General features: G+C 38.7%; 1 long non-coding RNA gene across 19 annotated transcripts in view; it reads left to right on the plus strand.

Moving 5' to 3' along the window:
- The window catches only part of LOC129057771 (uncharacterized), a 78,675-nt gene that overhangs the window by 19,600 nt on the left and 42,159 nt on the right, over nucleotides 1-16,916 (plus strand). For 7 of the 19 annotated variants that reach the window (XR_010136378.1, XR_008522542.1, XR_010136373.1 and 4 more), the window contains exon 3: nucleotides 15,758-15,836. The exons of 11 other annotated variants lie outside the window; for them this stretch is intronic. This is a non-coding gene — a long non-coding RNA (uncharacterized LOC129057771). Of the gene's footprint in view, nucleotides 1-9,964; nucleotides 10,972-14,460; nucleotides 14,526-15,757; nucleotides 15,837-16,916 lie in introns of all 19 variants that reach the window. One more of the 19 variants, XR_010136376.1, reaches the window with a different exon arrangement.

A 16,916-nucleotide genomic window follows, 5' to 3' on the forward strand; every position in this document is an offset into this window, starting at 1 on the left:
AAACTGGTGTGTGAATCGTGATGTCCACTTTTCTTGTCTGGTCTGGAATCAGTGCCCGTTAAAGCTGTCAGTTCTTGTAAATACAAAGGGCTCTGACCTCTCTCTGCCTACCTCTGAATTCAATGTCATTTTCTCTTGTACGTATGAGATTGTGCTTCCTGCAGACACAATTGCAAGCATCCAAAGAAAAACATGTCTTTAACGTATGCATCAAGTGTCTTTCACATTTCCCTCTTTCTAACAAGCATCCTCTTAAGAATAATGTGACTAACATAAAAGAATAGGTTATGAAAACAGTTCACACGTGAGAAGCTTACAGACTCATCTCTTATGAAACATGCCACTATAGATCCCTCACATAATATACCCCCACTGCAAAGGGGAGGGCAAATGACACGTTAAAATCTGCAAAAGAATGCCCAGAGGGAATGTCTCATCTTCTATGCTTGTCATCATCACCCTTAGGATGCTTCTAACTAGTATTGGACATTGAGAGAAAACCACAAACGAATGGTGTATGTATATATGGAAAACAGACCACGCCTTGGCCATCTTAGGTTAACCTAGATGTCACTCTAGCATCTGATCCCCCTCCCACATATACATTCAAAGCAAAATAAGCATACAGGCACTGCTCCTTAGAACACATTGGCAAAGAACTCCGTGGGGTAGAGTGGGAACGGGGCTGGAAGTGCATAACTTGTAAGGCCAGAATGTACATGTGTATATAGTATATAGATGTATATATATATACACTATCTATATAAACGTGTATGTATGTACATACTATCTCTATATACATAGTGTGTATATAGTATAAATATAGTTTATATATACTTGAAGTTGTGCTCTTTTTCTTTAATATTTACTGAAACATAAAAATGATAAACACCTAGTACTAGGAAAATGATAAGAGCTCTTGCCCATTAACCATGGACCAGAATTACATTCATCTTTGCTGTGTTCCTTTTTGTAACAGGGGCACTAAGGGCATTAGGAGCAGGCTTGCTGGACTAGCACACTATTAGCATTCACTGCTCATCCCTTGGTTGAGATGAGCCCATGGGAACAATTTGCAACTTTTGCTAGTCATTCTTTATAGATTTACCAACATATTTGCAACATCCAAGAAAGTAAAAATCCTTGCTGTAATCATGAGCCATTCCACATGTTGTTTGTGCCTGTGCCTGGATTCCCCTTTGCTCTTCTGCTTCTATCCACTTGTATCTTTTTGCGTCTCGAGTACCAACCTTTATCTGATCATGTTCCTGATGTAGATTCCAAGTTCGCAATGCCAAGTCTTCCTGACCTAGATTCCTGGCAACACTGCTCAATGGGTGTTGGATTTTTCCCAATTCTGGGGCATTTTCTTTCTGTCTTATTTACCGAATTGCTCTGTGTTTGTGTACACACACATGTGCATGGCTTCAGTATATTCCACAGTGTCACGCTATCCATACAAGGGAATATAGTGACTTAGGGTCTTGAGTCATTGAGGAATACTTGCATTTTTCAATAGGGAATGCTGGAATATTGAAAATACTCTAACCTGTCAAAGCCTGGTAGTTCTGGAATTTGGATTTTCAGGTTGAATATCTTGGTGTGATTTAAGTCATTTATTTGCGCACATGCCCAGCTAACAGGCCAGTCTATGTGGTCTATTTTTATGGGGTTTTGCTCTCACCTAGGCTTAAACTATTATCATTGCAACTGTTTTGCAGACTATAAAGTTTTGTGAGCATATAAATGGCTCTTGACTTTACGTATTTACTACTTATGTGACAATTCATGGATCTGTATTACTTATTTCACTGAAACAGTGCTAGCCTAATGATTCTCTTCTGGAATCTATGCATCCTTAAATCTCAGGAGTAGCCTTTTAACCATGATAATTAAAGCAGGAGTTGCTGTGAATTACCTGGGTCCTGAAGTACTCCCTAAAACTCAACAGTTGCCTGTGGTACCCGCACAGAAAGTCCCCTTGGATTTGTGGTCCCGGCATGATCACCTTTGGTAAGTCATATGGCAGAAAACCACAGGATGTACCATGCTGGCTGATTTGCTTTTCCTCACTAACTGTATATTCAATGTCTATTTCTGGTAAGTACCAGACAGTTATAAATCATTGTATTCCAAAGTCCTGGGACACATACTTTTAATCTAGAAAACAACCTTTTTTTTTTGGATTAGTTATCAGTCTTAGAAATAGCAATAATTCAATTCCTGATGCGTGGTGGCTCATACTTATAATCCCTGCTACTTGGAAGGCTAAGGCTGGAAGATCGTTGAAATCCAGGAGTTCCAGGCTGCAATGAGCTATGATCGTGCCACTGCACTCCAGCCTGGGTGACAGAGTGAGACCCTGCCGCTGAAAGAGAAATAACTAATAAACAGCAAGAATTCAGATATTGAATGTGTTGCTGTTTCTTCTCATGGAATGTTTTGAAAACTCAAGAATGCCAAAGTTATGGGACACACAAGAGAGATGAGTGCAGATCAGCTTTTCAGTGTTTGGGGCTCAGTGTGGCCATATGCAACATCGTTACCCTCCTTCATTGCTCCTTTTCCTTTCTCTTTCACCTTCTGCAGAATTCTCAAGCTCTATTAATTACTGCAGAAGCAAGAGAGATTTCAAGATCAGCCTGTTGGTGATTTCTCTTCACCTCTAAGATCTCTAGGTAGGCTTCCTTAGAAGATATTTTAAGAAGCTCAGATACCTGCTTCCACTAATGCAGGTACCTTGATCTTTGATTTGAATCTTCTGAAACATGTTTTATTCTTGTACTAGTTCTGAAAAGTAAGACACAATTTTTTCTGCCTTGAGAGACATCACAAGTTGGACCTAGAAACCGACTCTGAGGGGGATATTAGTGTTTTGGATTTTTATTGGAGGTGATCACTGGAGAGAGGAGGCAAATTGAGCAGAGAGATAAGTTAGATGTCCCTTTGAACAAGACAAAACATTAGCTAACCTTACATGGAGTTTCTGGAGTGGAAGTTACTTATCACAGTTGTCCCGAATAGTTTGGACCATTATGAAACTCTGCGACCAGTCATTGGATGCGAGTGGCCCCCGAGAACTGCATGCTATTGGGTGAGGATGCTCTTGTCAGCTGAGGCCAAGCCTGATGGAGCAGACATCTGGGAAGGTGCATTTTTGATGGGAGATCTGAGAGGCATGGTGGCATGGCTCCATGTCTGCCACAAAGAAAATGAGGTCCCATTGTGAAAGTACTCTGCACTTTGAATGTAAGACATTTTTTTGATCTCTCAATAAACATTTGCTATTTTCTTTATTTTATGCCATAATATAATTAGCTAAGCAGTAATGAGTAGGTAGAACATAGAGGATTTTTAGGGCAGTGAAACTATTCTGCATAATACTATACTGATGGATACATGACATTATATATTTCCAAAACCCATATGATTTACAATACCAAGAATGAACTCTAATGTAAACTATGGACTTTAGTGAATAATAAGATATCAATATTGGCTTAGCCATTGTAACAAACGTATCACTCTAATGCAGGATTGATAGTGGGGGAGAGTTTGTTTAGGTTTTGAGTGTTTAGGGAGCATTTATTAGTCTGTTCTCACTCTGCTAATAAAGACATACCTGAGACTGGGTTATTTATAAAGGAAAAAAGCTTTAATTGACTCACAGTTTCACATGGCTGGGGAGGCCTCACAATCATGGCAGAAGAGCAAGGGACGTCTTAGCATCAGCAAGAGAGAGTGTGCGCAGGGAAACTCCCCTTTATAAAACCATCAGATCTCATGAGACATATTCACTATCACGAGAAGAGCATGGGAAAGATCCACCCCCATGATTCAATCAGCTCCCAAACAGGTCCCACCCATGGGATGTGGGAACTGTGGGAGCTACAGTTCAAGATGAGATTTGGGTAGGGGCACAGCCAAACTATATCAGAGCATATGGAAACTCTCTGCACTACCTGATCAATTTTGCTATGAGCCTGAAACTGCTCTAAAAATAAAATCTTTCAAAAAATGATTTAAAAATGGCAGGGTATATCTAAATACAACAGACTAAAAACAGCATTGCAATCATGAATTTGGTTTGCTAATGTGAGATACACAACTTTATGACTGGAAGGGCATGCATTAATTTAGGCATCTTTCTGATTTTGCACATAATGTTCTTTTGAACATCTGTGCAAAGGACAAGTGTATACAACTTAAACATGATCAGACAAAGAAAATATACTAACCCATATATCAACTCTGTGCAAATAAGAACACTTACCTCTATGGTCAGGAGGTTTAGAAGATGGAGCTTCTTCCTGTGGGTAGGAAGCAAGTGTAGCACTTGATAAGCTAGGAAGTCCTGGCAGCTTTATGTAATGGACAAACTCTGCAACCATATAGGACATAGACTAAATCAAATTCACTTGGTGACTTCGGTACTTATATGATGAATCACTCAACACCAGAGCTTCTGTTGTTCTTGGTCTTCTCATACTCAACCTCTATTCAACCTCAGCCACCCACTTTCAGTAGAGTTGAGAGTGACCAGTAGCTGGGCCATTTCTAAATGTTCACTTGAAGAATCCTGCATTGTCGATGAGAATACATAGACACATGGTGGGGGATAATACATACTGGGGCCTGTTGGAGATTGGAGAGGGGAGGAGGTGGAACACCAAGAAGAACAGCTAATGGACACTAGGCTTACTACCTAGGTGATGAGATAACCTGTTCAGCAAACCATCATGGCACAAGTTTACCTATGGAACAAACCTGCACAGGTACTCCTGAACTTAAAAAACAAATTAAAAAAGAGAAGAATCCTGCATACTCAGTCTCATTTCCTACTCTTCCACCTGGGTTTCTCCAGCTATTCATCAATCTCCAAACCACTCATTCTCTCACTTCTTGCCATCTTTACATTTGCATTGTCTTCCTGCCCCAAGTTGAGAGCTCATGGTTTGGACATAAACCACTCCTGTGAAACCATTTTTAACTTCCTTACTCATTTCTTTGATTATTGTATTCACCGTCCAATGTGGAGCCCACTTAATTATCTTCTTACACCAAACAACTGAACATTGTTGAAAAAAACCTCTCAAAATCATTTCAATTGACCTTGCTTGGAATTTATGATAAAAAATATCAAATAAGCACTTGGCATGTGCTGGATCTATCTACAATAATAGAGAAAAGACAAACAGAGAGAGAGGAAGTGAGAGCTGAAGTAAGGAAGAGACAAAGGATAAAAAGAAGAGGAGGAGAAAGAGGAAGAGGGGCAGTTCTTTCTCCCTCCACACTGTAAGCATTGCTCTCTGCTGGCTGAAACACTGGGCCTTTTGTTGCCCTCATCAGAATAACAGATAAGCATGAAGAAGAAAGAACACGTTTTAGATCATGCTGGATTGATTCAATCTAGAAAAGATGATGTACTGTCACTGAAAGGAATAGTAGACCATGAATGACACGTGGTAGATAAAAGCGAATTTATTTGCAACATGCCAAAAGGTTTATTGTTTTGAAATGACTTCCGGAACCACTAACTTGATAGGGAAAACAAATGGCAGCTGTGCCATGCCTAGCACTTGTGTTTCTTTACCTCCTCGGATTTGCTCTTGGATTCGCCAAGGACTCGTCCTATTTTTCACGTTTTGCCATCACCTGTCATATCCCCTGGACAGTTTGCAGAAGCAATAAAACGTAGACTCGGGTCAAGGATTATGAGTCCGGAAAACATTTGTCGAACATATGGCTTAAATTATTTTTTCTGTGTCTGGAAAATTAGTAGGATTCTAACCTACACAGTACACAAAGAATATAGGAGCAAGTATTTCCTGGTAAAGTCACAGGAAACTGTTACTCCAACATCATAAAATTTATTTGTATAATAGGCTGTAGATGTGTTCAGTTATTTAGAAAAGCCTCATATCATGGGACAACTTCTAGATAGTGTGTGCCAGGAAAGTCCTTCAGAACAATGCCTGCAACCAGCCAAGAGTACCCGGTACAGATGTGAATATTCAAGAAATATTGAGTGCATTCAGTGAGTCAACCACAAAAACAGAGTTGTCTCTTGTAATGTCATTAATTTAATAATTTATCTATAAGATACTTTGGTCCAAAATCATTTTGTTATCTTACAAAGCATCATAACACTTCACACAAGAGAACATTAGTTGACAATAAATAAGAAGATAAAGCAAAAGAAAATAAAGACAGGAAAATAATCTCTAAAAGTTAAGAAAAAAAGAAGTGTAATTTATGGATTACTAGCAAGTTTTAGATAAAGTTAGCAGCACTTTGAGTATTATTTGAAATTACAAGAATTCATCGTAGATTATTTTTCTGATAATTCTAAAGTTTCTATAATTTGGTTGTTACATTTTCTGTAATCTATTCTATAGAGATTCATATGAGACTGTTAAAAATAGAGTTGCAGGGGTCATAGCTCATTATGGGAAGGACTCACCTCCGGAATTTTCTCCTACGAAGGTATCTCTGGTCTGATTTGGGGAATAGTTTTCTCTTCTTCTCTACATCTAATTAGAATGCATGATTTTTGCTTTTTTAGGAGGTCACATATTAAAATTATTTTCACCATTAAGTGTGGTCGTAATTTCTGGAAATAGTGACAGTCATCCAACAAATTCTGCTGAAAAGGTTTATGACGACAGCCAGCTGAAGAACATGGGGCTGGATTTTAAAAGCAATGATAAAGGGTCATCATACGTAGCTAATAAGATGACTGCAACTGAAAATTTCAGAGAAAAATTCCAGAAATTTAAAAATACAAAGCAGCATCATCAGGACACAGGTATTATTTCTGCGGGTCATCCCTTGGAAGGGGGCCTCATGATGCACATGTGCTGCTGTGTTTACCTGAAAATGTCTCTGCCAGGAGGGGCTCTAGATTAAGGAGGAAATAAGGAAGAAGAGCCAGTGAACCCCGGACCAGGAACAAGATGCACAGTGCTGGGAAAATTGATAACATTTAAAGACAGACTACGGATTGTGTCCTATTATTGCATTAATATTAAGTTCCTGGTTTTTATGAAAAAGTTTGTGGTTGTGGATCAGGAGGCAAATCCTTGTTAGAAAATACATACTGCATTATCAGAGGGAATTAGAGACACAGGGTGAGAATGACTTAAAGTTACCCTCAAATGATTCAGAAATACAACATACATAACGTGTAGCTATGTGTGTGTATATACATATATATATGTATATGCATCTGTATGTGTGTATATGTGTTTATGTGTGTATAGATATATAGATATATATAATGAGATAGAAAGAGATGTAAACTAATGAAAACAAATATCAAACATTGGTGAATATACATAAAGGATGTTTAGGATTCCTTGTTCTATTCTTGTACCTTTCCTGTAAGTTTGAAATTACATCAAAGTAAAAGTTTGTTTTTTTTTTTTTTTTTCTGAGATAGCTTTTGCTCTTGTTGCCCAGGCTGGAATGCAGTAATGAGATCTCGGCTCACTACAACCTCTGTCTCCCGGGTTCAAGTGATTCTCTTGCCTCAGCCTCCCAAGTAGCTGGAATTGCAGGCATGTGCCACCACACTCGGCTAATTTTTGTATTTTTAGTAGAGACAGGGTTTCACTATGTTGGTCAGGCTTGTCTTGAACTCCTGACCTCAAGTGATGCACCTGCCTCAACCTCCCAAAGTGCTGGGATTACAGGCCTGAGCCACCTCGTCCGACCTCAAAATCAAAGTCTAAAACCACAAATAACAAGAAAAAGTAGTCTTTGTGTGTGAATGTACGTCTAGGTGTGTCTATGCATGTAAAACTCATGTATGCATCTAGTTTGATAATGGAAGTCAAACTAGTCATCTAGTTTGATAAAGCAAGTCATATACTTGCACATAAAATTGGGACACATAAAAATACTTGCACATAAAATTGGGAAAATAAAAGCAAAATCTATGATCTCAACATTTTATTTCTATCTGGTCACTGTTAGCACAAATTGAGCATCCCAAAGCTGAAAAGCCAAAATCTGAAATGCTCTAAAACCCAACACTTTTTGAGCCTAAATATGACACTTAAAGGAGTTGCTGCTCATTGAAGTATTTCAGATTTTAGATGTTCAGATTTGGGATGCTTAACTGGAATGATGCAAATATTCATGAATCTGAAAAAATCTGAACAGCATATCTGCTCCCAAGCATTTTGGATAAGAGACACTCAATCTATACATTAAGTAGTTTCTTCTAGAAATTATATATATGTATATAAGTGTGTATATATGTATATAAGTGTGTATATATGTATATGTGTATACATGTGTATATATGTATATATGTATATATGTATATATGTGTATACGTGTGTGTGTGTGTATATATATATGTATATATATATATATATATATGTATATGGTTGTTTTGTTTTTGAGATGAGGTCTTGCTCTGGTGCCCAGGCTGGAATGCAGTGACATGATCTTGGATCACTGCAGCCTTGATGTCTCAGACTCAAGCTATCTTTCCATCTCAGCCTCACGAGTAGCTGAAACTACAGGTGCATGCCACCATGCCCAGCTAATTTTTATATTTTCTGTAGAGACAGGTTTTCACTACATTACCCAGGCTGTCTTGAACTCCTGGACTCAAGTGATCTGCCTACCTCGGCCTTCCAAAGTACTAGGATTACAGACCTGAGTCACCACACCTAGCCTAGAATTTTTATAAATTATAGATATCTTAATAATTTAAGATTTTAAAAATTAATTTCATGCCCAGTATTTTTATTTAACATTTTTCTTAAGGTTTTTTTCATGTAGTTAAATATTATGCATAATTCTGTGAGCAGGCAAAGTATTGCTTACTTGGGATCAGCTACATTTAGCAAGGTGCCCTGCTAATGCATGCTCTGGGAGTCAGGGCCATGTGGTAACAGCTCACAGCCTCTGCAGTCTGCTGACCTGTATTCTGAAGCCAACACTTCCTTGCTGTTGCAATGGTTAAATTTATTATGTGTCAACTTGGCTAGACTATGGTGTCCAGTTGTTTGGTAAAATTCCAGACTAAATGTTGATGCGAAGGTATGTCTTAGATGCAGTTAATATTTTCAATGAGTAGACTCTGAGTAAAGCAGATGGCCCTCCTTAATGTCAGTGAGCCTCAGCCAATGAGTTAAAGGCCTTAGGAGAAAAATACTGTCTGCCCAAGAGGGGATACTGCCTTGGGGTCTCCAGTCTGCGGGTCTGCTCTGCTGATTTTGGACTTGCCAGCACCCACAATCACGTGAGCCAATTTCTTAAAACAAATCTTTCTGTCTGTGTCTCACTGTCTCTCTGTCTCTGCCTTTCTCTTTGTCCATCTCTTTTCTCTCTATACACACAAACACACGTATACATTATCTATTTATCTATCGTCTATCTCTCTATCTATCATCTATTCTTTTTTTCTGAAGAAACCTGGTTAATACAACTGTGGAATTCAAGTAACTAGTTAAAGATTTTTTGCCTCATTTTTTAATCTATAAAATAGAAATAATGATCCTATTTACCTCACAGAGTTGATATGAGAGCAAGATACATCATGCCTTTAATGTGTTTAGAAAATATCTAACTGACTTCATAGCTCACGGGTGTGAGCTATTATTATTACAGCTATTTTAGTTCTTCATTTCCAGTGTGGAGACTGTATTTATAACATTAGGGTGTGCATCATTGGGCATACATCTCCCTATTTATTTCTGTATTATTTCTTTAAAATATATACCAGTGTCTAACCAGGGTCAGTTCCAAATCCCACATGCTGTGGTTTTAACCACCTCTCTGCCGTCTGCCTCATTTCACCATTACTAGCTCTATTGCCATTCCTCAAAATTAGCAATGCACTTCCCCGTAGAAATGTGTTATTTGTGATCATCTCTTCTGTCCAGAAGCAAGGTATTATATAGGTGCATTTACTTTAGTCACATTATAATGGCTGTTTTCTTTTAAGACCATTCTAGATACTGGATGAGACAGAAGACTTATAATTTCCCCATTCGTGGACTTTACTTTTTATGATGATTTTGACTGAGAAATCTGGATTACATTGTCTGGCTTAGCTTGGAAATACAAAGACATACTCAAGTTTTCACAAATAATGGGGTTCGTCGTATGAAGAGAAGCAAGTAACAGGATGTTGTCTGCGAATGGGGTGGCCAGGCCTCAGCGGGCAGATGTGGGTGTGTTGCTCAGGCAACCCCGGCCTTTGATTTTTCTACGAGAGGGTTGTCTCTTGTTCTTCATGAACACACTCGAGGATTTGAGGAATCCACATGCCTCCCTTCTCCGGTTGTCTCTGCTTACCCCTGGATCCTCACCTACTTATCATCTGGTCTTTGGCTTACTCACATCTGGACTCTGGGTTCTTCCCTGTGAGGGTGCTCCATCCTCTGCGAGGGTATTCCTTGCCCTGCGAGGGTCCTCCATCTCCTGTGAGGGTGCTCCATTCCCTGCAAGTATGCTCCATGCCCTGCAAAGGTGCTCCATCTCCTGTGACGGTGCTCCATTCCCTGCAAGTATGCTCCATGCCCTGCGAGGGTCCTTCATCTCCTGTGAGGGTGCTTCAACCCCTGCGAGTGTGCTCCATCCCCTGGGGGGGTGCTCTTTCCCCTGTGAGGGTGCTCCATCCCCTGCAAGCGTGATCCATCCCCTGTGAGGGTACTCTGTCTCCTCTGAGGGTGCTCCATCCCCTGTGAGGATGCTCCATCTGCTGTGAGGGTGTTCCATCACCTGTGAGGGTTCTCCATCTCCTGCGGGGGTGCTCCATCCCCTCTGAAGGTGCTCCATCTCCTGTGAAGGTGCTCCATCCCCTGTGAGGGTGCTCTGTCTCCTGTGAGGGTGCTCCATCCACTGTGAGGATGCTCCATCTCCTGCAACGGTGCTCCATCTCCTGCAACGGTGCTCCATCCCCTGTGAGGGTGCTCCATCCCCTGTGAAGGTGCTCCTTCCCCTGTGAAGGTACTCCATACCTTGTGAGGGTGCTCCATCTCCTGTGAGGATGCTCCATCCCCTCTGAGGGTGCTCCATCTCCTGTGTGGATGCTCCATCCCCTGCGAGGGTGCTCCATCTCCTGCGAGGGTGCTCCATCTCCTGTGAAAATGCTCCATCTCCTGCGAGGGTGCTCCATCCCCTGCAAGGGTGCTCCATCCCCTGCAAGGACACTCCATCCCCTGATGCCTCCACTCTGTCCACAGAGAGGCTCCCATGGGGACCGATTGGCAAAGGATACAAAATCTCAGTTTGTCAGAAGGAATAAGTTCAAGAGATCAATATTATACAACATAAAGACTAGGGTCAATAACAATATATCATATTCTTGAAAATAAATGTAAATTTTAAGTATTCTCACAAAAAATAGTGAGTATATGAGGTAATGCATATTTTAATTAGCTCAATTTAGCCATTCTATGTTGAGATATTGTAGGTTCAATTCCAGACCACAGCAATAAAGCAGATATCTCAATATAGAAAGTCACACAATTTTTTTTGGTTTCCCAATGCATATAAAAGTTATGTTTACATTATACTGTACTCTGTTAAGAATGAGATAGCATTATGTTGTTAAAAACAATGTACATATCTGAATTAGAAAATAATTTATTGTTAAAAATATGCTATGGGCTTCTGAGCCTTCAGTGAGTCATAATCAAGTTGCTGGTAGAGAGTCTTGTTTTGATGTTGATGGTTGCTGACTGATTCATGGTGGTGGCGGCTGAAGTTTGAAATGGCTGTGAGAATTTCTAAAAATAAGACAACAATGAAGTTTGCTGCATCAATTGGCTCTTCCTTTTATGAAGGATTTATCTGTTGGGCACAATGCTGTTTGACAACATTTTACCACAGTAGAACTTCTTTCAAAATTTGAGTTGGACCTCTTAAACCCTGCTTTATCAGCAAAGCGTATGTAATATTTTAAATCCTTTGTTGTCATTTCAATGATATTCACAGCATCTTCACCAGAAGTAGGTTTCATCTCAAGAAACTACTTTGTTTGCTCATCCATAAGAAATATGTCCTTATCCATTCACATTTTATTATGAGATTGCAGCAATTCAGTCACATCTTTAGACTCTACTTCTAATTCTAATTCTCTAGCTACCAAATCTGTAGCTCCCTCCTCCACTGAAGTCTTGAACTCCTCAAAGTCATCCATAATGGTTGGAATCAACTTCTTCCAAACTCCTGTTAATGTTAATATCTTGACTTCCTCCCATATGAATCATAAATCTTTTTAATGGCCTCTAGAATATTGAATCCATTCAAGAAGGTTTTCAGTTATCTCTGCCAAGATCCATCAGAGGGATCACTAATCTATGGCAGCTACAGTCTTACAAAAGGGATTTCTTTTATAATAAGACTTGAAAGTTGGAATTTCTCCCTGACTCACGGGCTGCGTCATGGAAGTTGTGTTAGCAGGTGTGAAAAGATCTCCTTACACATCTCCATCAGAACTCTTGGGTGACCAGGTGCATTCCCAATGAGCAGTAATATTTCAAAAAGATTTTTTTCTGAGCATTAGATCCCAAAAGTGGGCTTAAAATATTCAGTAAACCATGCTGTAAACAGATGTGTTATTATCTAGTCTTTGTTGCTCCACTTTTAGAGAACAGGAAGATCAGATTTAGCATAATTCTTCAGGGTTCTAGGAATTTCAGAATGATAAATGAGCACTGGCTTCAACTTGAAGTCACTAGCCTGCATTAGCCAATAATAAGAGAGCAAGCCTGCTATTTGAAGCTTTGAAGCCAGACATTTGCTTCTCCTCTCTAGCTATGAATTCCTATATTGCATCTTATTTTAATAGAAGGCCGTTTCATCTACATTGAAAATCTGTTGTATACTGTAGCCACATTCATCGATGGTCTTAGGCAGATCTTCTGGATAACTTGCTGCAGCTTCTCCATCAGCATTTGCTGCTTCACCTTGCATGTTTATTTTATAGAGATGACTTCTTTCCTTAAATCTCATAAACAAACCTCTGCTAGCTTCAAACTTTTTTTCTGCAGCTTTATGTCTCTCAGTCTTCACAGAATTGTAGAGAGTTAGGGCCATGCTTAAGGGAATGAGGTGGCTGCTTTGATTTTCTATCCAGACTATTACACTTCTCCATGTCACCAATAAGACTGCTTTGCTTTTGTATCTTTTGTGTGTTTACTGAAATAACACTTTAAATTTCCTTCAAAAACTTTTCCTTTGCATTTGCAACTGGGCTATTTGGTACAAGAGACCTAGCTTTCATCACATATCAGCTTTCTACATGCCTTCCTCAACAAACTTACCCATTTCTAGCTTTTGATTTAAAGCAAGAGGCATGCAACTCTTCCTTTCATTTCTACACTCAGAGTCCATTGTATGGTTATTAATTGGCCTGATTTTAATATTGTTGTGCTTCGGGGATAGGGAGGCCTGAGGAAAGGGAGAGAGATGGTGTATTTGTCTATTCTCACACTGCTATAAAGAAATACCTGAGACTGGGTAATTTAGAAAGAAAAGGGTTTTAATGGCTTATGGTTCTGCAGGCTGTACAAGAAGCATGGCTGGGGAGGCCTCAAGCAACTTACAATCATGGTGGAAGGCAAACAGGAAGCTGGCATGTCTTCACATGGTAGAGCAGGAGAGAACGTGAAGAGGGAAGTGCTACATACTTTTAAACAATCAGATCTCCTGAGAACTCACTCACTATTATAAGAATATCAAGGTGAAAATCCGCCCCCACGATCCAATCACCTCCCACCAGGTCCCACCTCCAACACCGGGGATTACAACTCAACATGAGATTTGGGTGGGGACACAGAGCCAAATCATATCAGCTGGAGAACAGTCAGTGAATACAACAGTCCGAACACACACGTTTATGAATTAAGTTTTCTGTTTTATGTGGGCATGGTTCATGATGACCCAAAACAGTTATAATAGTAATACGAAAGACCACTGATCATAGGTCACTATAACAGATTTAACAGTAATAAAAAAGTTCGAAATATTACAAGACACAGAGACAAAAAGTGAGCACACGCTGTTGGAAAAATGGTGTCAATAAACTTGCCAGATGCAGGATTGTCACAGAATTTCAATTTGTAAAAAGTACACAGTCTGTGAGGAGCAATAAAGCAAGTTGCAACACAGCAAAGTATGCCCGCATATAATTTTTATGTGTTAATTAAATCAGTATATTTTTCAAAGAGGACTTCTTGGAGATATTTCACAATATTAAAAGTATAAAAGTTAAAATGCTATGCAATGATGAAGAATCAGCATTTTTCAAACTACTTAATACATTTTTAAAAAGAAATAAAACACTTTAATTGTTATAATGCTTTATAGTATAGTATACACACGAAATATTAGGTTTGCTATGTTTTTATACTCCCATTTGTTTATAATTTATAGTAAGACAAAATTTTAAAGGTCATAGAACAATTCTCGTTATTCCCATCTGTTGTTAAGATTGTTTTCCAGAGATTGTAAAGTTATTTCAATATCATGGAAAGTGAAGACTGCTTGTACTTTGTGTAAGTACCTATCAAAATAACAAGCAATGTACTTTGACTGTATAAGTACCTATAGAAATAATAATAATAAACAATGTTGAGAACATGATTTCAAACCTAATATAGTCTAATGACTTCACGTGCAGGACTAGACCTTAAATTAATTACTTTACTGTTTACTTCGTTGCTGCTTAACAGATTCCAATATTAATCATCATCTTATTACAATTTAACAGGTATTACTTCTCACACTTCATGCCCAAAACTGCTTAGGACCTCAGAGCCCTTTAATCCCATTTCATTTCCTCTCACCTTTCATGTTACTGTTGCTATGCATTTTAATTCCATGTTTCTTTAAACTCTAAGCCAAGCTTGTCCAAACCCACTGCCCACCGGGTGCGTGCAACCCAGGACAGCTTTGAATGTAGCCTAACATAAGTTCATGACTTTAGTCGATTGCATCATTTAATCTTCAGAATAATCATATAAGTTATGTTTGTTTCTTTTTTTACTGTATAAGAAAATTGTGGCACAGAGAGTTTAAACTTTTTTACAACCCATAGGTGAGGGAAGCCCTGGAATGAAGCATATTATGATACAAACACAGGGAAGAGAAAGTGGACCAGGACTGGAATTGTACTGGCTGTTTTATGTTTGTTTTTCCTTTTGTTTTCTTTGTTTGGAGGGAAGGGCCACAGTGTTAATTCTTGATTATAGGAGCTTTTGTACATTAGAAAATTTCATATAATGATATGATTATCCCAGAAGTTAAAATCAATAAGTAATTGAATTATAACATTTTAGATGGATATATGCATTTATTTTTCTAATTTTAATTTTATTTTTTTATTTTAATTTTATTTATTTATTTTTGAGACACAGTCTCACTATGTTGCCCAGGCTGGAGTGCAGTGGTGCAATCTCAGCTCACAACAACCTCCACCTCCCGGGTTCAAGCGATTCTCCTGCCTCAGCCTCCCTGGTAGCTGGGATTACAGGCGTGCACCACCATACCCAGCTAATTTTTGTATTTTTAGTAGAGACGGGGTTTCACCATATTGGCCAGGCTAGTTTTGAACTCCTAACCTTGTGATCCGCCCACCTTGGCCTCCCAAAGTGCTGGGATTACAGGCATGAGCCACCGTACCTTGTGCAATTTATGTTAATAAGATTCATCAACTTCATTAGCTTTCGGATACTCTTAATATCCTGAAGAAAAAACTGTGAATAAAAATGATGTTATTTGTTAACAGATTCTACATTCTTATTGAACAGTGCTGGAATAATAAAGTGAGATGACTGATTCCAAATGAGAAAATGAAATTCTTTCAGGTGACCTTTAAAACTAAAACTCTTTGCTAGGAAACATAGTATGGATTAAGTAAAAGCAATACCACTTAGTATAAATCCTTTTGGTTTTTGGTCAATGATTTGATTTACTCTAGAGTCAACAATTTGGTTGTCCATTTTGAACTTAAAAATATATCACTAAACTTTGTTTCAACATTTCACTTATACCTTCAGATGGAATTTAAAGTGAAGGCACTCTCCTGTCGCACATACATTATATTCACCAATCTTTTTACACTGAACTGGAGTGAGAGTCATATATTGTGCCTACATACCAACCTGAAAAAGTAGATTCTATATGCTACATATCCTAAAGAAATGTCCATATTTTAATGTAGTAAGTAAGCCAGATTCTTTGTTACCTGAAACTCAGGCTGTGGACCCCCAACAGCAATATATCATTAATGTGAAAGTATGTAAAATGGAAAGCATGTAAAAAGTCACAAGAAAATATAGAGAAGTGTCTATTAATGCCAAATATGCATATATGTATATGGGGGAATATCTACACTAAATAAGATATCCTAGATAAAGAGTTCGAGTTTTGACTAAGATGGGAAAACATATTCTAGCCAGAAGGACAAATATTTGAAAAGATGCAAAACCTTGATGCATAGCACAGGGACAAGTATGCTTTCCAAATGATATGGACTGGATCCTATAGATTAGTGGTCAGCAAACGTGATTCCCACACCAGCAGCAGCACTTGTGAATATACTCAAAATGCACATTCTCAGGCTTCACCTTAGATCTACTGAATCTGAGAGTCGGGAGGTGGGTCCGCTAATGTGAGTGTTAACAAGCTTTCCATGTGATTTGAGAGTCTCTACCATACAGAGTGAATTTTAAATCAGGCGAGTGATGTGATAGAATCTAAATTGTTGAAAGATAATTCATCAAGGGCAGTGGGGGACTGGGGGTCTAATTGGAGATAGTAATAGTTAGAGATAGGGAACCAATCAAAAATCTATTGCAATGTCTTCTGATACACAGTAGTTACACTATAAAATAAACAAACAAAGAAACAAAAAGCCCACAGGCTTTTTTTTTTTTTTTTTTTAG

This window comes from Pongo abelii, chromosome 12, assembly GCF_028885655.2.
Source record: "Pongo abelii isolate AG06213 chromosome 12, NHGRI_mPonAbe1-v2.0_pri, whole genome shotgun sequence".
NCBI lineage: Eukaryota > Metazoa > Chordata > Mammalia > Primates > Hominidae > Pongo > Pongo abelii.